General features: G+C 39.9%; 1 pseudogene; it reads right to left on the reverse strand.

The window, feature by feature from the left end:
• Nucleotides 1-493: 493 nt before the first annotated feature.
• Nucleotides 494-2217, reverse strand: LOC104003942 (double-stranded RNA-binding protein Staufen homolog 2-like; annotated as a pseudogene).
• Between the last annotated feature and the right edge of the window lie 882 nt (nucleotides 2218-3099).

A 3099-nucleotide genomic window follows, 5' to 3' on the forward strand; every position in this document is an offset into this window, starting at 1 on the left:
TTCTTCAAATATCATGTTTAATTAACTCCTAAGGTAACAGACTTCTAGAATGTTGTATTTTAATGGTGTTTCGGAATCAATACTAGCAACAGAATGCAAAATTCAGAACTGCTATAAAAGTAAAATCATCATTAAAAAAAACTCAATCCTTATGTAAAAAGAGGGAGAACTGAGTGTGAAATACTAACACCAAATGTCTGAAGGCAGAATTTTTGTTTGTGGAAGACCAAGTGAAGAGATAGATGCACCTAATCAAGACCAAATGGAAGACAGTGAAGAGTACGAAAACTGTTTAAAAAGGAAAAAGAAAAATAAGAAGGAAAATGGAGAAGAGACAGGCAGGAAAAGAATTACTAGACAGAACAAAAATAAGAGAAAATGAGGCATGTACATATGGCTCTTTTTTGTCTGTCCTTTGTATTCCTAAATAACTTAAAATGTAAGTGGCATGTAGGCCACACTAGCAGGCAAGAATGAGCCTTGTGATGGATAGAGATGAAGGATCTTAGGCAAACAAATTGTTTTATTTTTTGTTTTTGCTTTTAATTCATACCTGAAAGCCTTGAATCCTTGCTAAATATTCCAGTTGTTTTGAAGGTTGTACTGGAGAACAAGGGGGAGTAGGAGAACTTCCTTTTAAACCTGTGGCTTCAGCTGTAGAAGATGTTCCATTCATAAGGAGTTCCCTGGGCATTGTAGCTGAACTATTTGATGTGGGATACATACTGAACAAAGAACTTGAAGGTTGGTTCATATCTCTGGGTGACAAATAGCCTAGAGTAGTGCCAGAGATTACTTTGTGGTGGCTGGCTTCCATCTCTTGATAAACATCAGGAGACAAATGAAGAATTCCTTTTGGAGTATTATTTGTTGGTTCAGGAAACCCAGGCGTTGGACCACTCCATCCTTTGTTTTCCCCTGTCTTCTCAAGTTGATCCTGAAGATTAATGGATGCTTTATAACCAAGTTGTAATAGCATTGCTACTGCAGCACTTTTTTTTTTTTTTGGCCTTTTTATTAGGTCCCGTTCCTGTAGCAGTTTCATTGCCTACCTTCATATACATCACAAATTCTCGACATCGAGGCATTCCTCTTTCTGAAAGCAAAACATAATCTGGCTCCTTTTCCTTTTTGGCCTGTTGAACTTGCGCCAGGCAGCTAATAGGGTTCATCCCTTGGCCTATTCTGGTCCGGCCTTGACTATTGTTTCAGGGTGTTTTTTAAAAAATAATTTTGCCTTTTCCACCACAGGAAGAGGTGGAAGTTTTTTAAGCTCCTGTAAGACGGTGGTTGCAGCACGCTTCTTGGAGAGTTTTTTGCTATTTCCTTCTCCTTCTGTAGAGAACTTTCCTACTGACACTCGAGTAACAAAGCTTTTCATATGTGGTGGTCCACTTTCTTTAATAACCTCAGAACTAACAGGTATATTTCAGTTCAGAGCAATTTCAAACACTAAGCTGATCTCAGACTTATTTGCATCTTTGTCATCATCTATATCCTTTCCTGATTCACCATTCTAAGGCGATCTTTCTGGAATAGGTTCAATCTGCAGTGCTTGGAGGGCTTTCATTGCAGCATTGTGTTTCATTGCAGCATTTCCTTCCCCCAAAAATTCATTATTTCCTACATGAGCTGAACATAAAAGATCTTAGGTATTGGACAATGATACCTCTGATTATACATGACTTGAAAGTTGTAATTAGCTCTATTATTTGGGAATGGCTTTGGATCTAATGGCCTGTGGATGGCAGGCTCTGCCCCTTTTCATAGCAAGCCCATTCAGTTCCACAGTTGGTGTTATACAGTCTGGGTTATTGTTAACATTACTTTTGGGTGGCTTCTAAATCGGTTTGGGAAGCGTAGATTCAGTCAAAGCTTTATTAGCGACAGCCTGTTGAGCCTTCTTTATACTGCTGCCTTCGGATTCCCATGTCCGCTCACCAAGACTCAGTTACACTGAGAATATCTTTGAATGAGCAGGCCCTCTTTAATCCAGAAGTTTATACTGGGGTTGGACTCTATTGAAACGGGCTAACTCATTTACCAGATACATTGCAGTTTTCTCTTTTGGGTTTGCCAATTTTATCTTGGAGAGAAGCTGATTTATTTGAAGCATGTTAAGACAATATTGACCAAACTGCTGTGTCCCTCACGGCTCCAAAAACTTCTGAGCCTTGGTCAAATTACTTTGTGTATCTTTGAGTTCTTCTTTTTCTGTCTTCTTCTTCTTTATTTTTCTTCAATCTTCAAAAAGTAAGCTAAAGCCCTTGTCTCTCCACTACGCCTCCCGCCGGCCCGCGACCCAGCGCGGCCATTGTTCGCGACGCCTCTCCCGCCCCCTGGCGGCTGCGGGGGCCCCAACAGCAGTTGGCTCTGCGGGGCTAGCGGTGGCGAGCTGGGCCCCCAGGCGAGGGCCATTCCTGCGGGCCTTGGGAACGCCGGCGAGCTAGTGCGCAAAGAGCGGCCCCGCCTGCCTCCAAAGCTTTTTTTTTTTTTTTTGCATCTATTGAGCTGATCATATGATTTTTGTTTTTGGTTCTGTTTGGGTGGTGAATCACATGTATTGATTTGCATATGTTAAACCAATCTAGCATCACAAGAATGGCGCCTCCTTGATTGTGGCGAAATCAACTTTGTGATGTGCTTCTGAATTACATTTGCTAGTATTTTGTTAAGAATTTTTGCATCTATGTTCATCAGAGATATTGGCATGTAGTTTGTTTTTTTTGTTGTGTTTTTGCCAGGTTTTAGTATCAGGGTGATACTGGCTTCACAGAATAAGTTAGGGAGATGTCCCTTATCCTCATCTTTTTAGAAGAGTTTCAATAGAATTGGTATCAACTCTTCTTTGTACATCTGGTAGAAATTAGCAGTGAATCTTTCTAGTCCGAGGCTTTTTCTGGTTGGTAGGTAGGTTTTTTTTTTTTTTTTTTTTTCTGATTCAATTTCAGAACTTGGTATTAGTTTGTTCAAGGTTTCAATTTCTTCCTGATTCAATATTAAGATGTTGTATGTTTTGAGGAAGTTATCAATTTTCTCTGGACTTTCTCCTAGTTTTTGTGCATATAAGTGTCCATAATAGTCCCTGAGATTCTTTTG

The sequence above is a fragment of the Pan troglodytes genome, chromosome X (assembly GCF_028858775.2).
Source record: "Pan troglodytes isolate AG18354 chromosome X, NHGRI_mPanTro3-v2.0_pri, whole genome shotgun sequence".
Taxonomy (NCBI): Eukaryota; Metazoa; Chordata; class Mammalia; order Primates; family Hominidae; genus Pan; species Pan troglodytes.